Here is a 270-nt window from a genome sequence, read left to right as displayed (position 1 = left end):
GTTTTTTAAATGTGATTTGAATAAAAGGAGAGCTGCACACACTGAGCTCATTATTTGACCTTGACGGACACGCCTGCACCGTCCAGCTGGTTAAACCAGTTTTGAGTCTCATGTTACCATCACATTATTCTGATGTGTTGTTGAATTTCATGCTCCTGGTTACTGAATTTCCTCTTTGAACAGCAAAGCTTAAATAACCCAGTTACATAAATAGTGTTTGACATTTGAATCCATCTCTAATAACATTTGTTTTATGAAATGTAGGACTCT

Source organism: Archocentrus centrarchus, unplaced genomic scaffold, assembly GCF_007364275.1.
Source record: "Archocentrus centrarchus isolate MPI-CPG fArcCen1 unplaced genomic scaffold, fArcCen1 scaffold_100_ctg1, whole genome shotgun sequence".
Lineage (NCBI taxonomy): Eukaryota > Metazoa > Chordata > Actinopteri > Cichliformes > Cichlidae > Archocentrus > Archocentrus centrarchus.
This window is presented reverse-complemented; position numbering follows the sequence as displayed.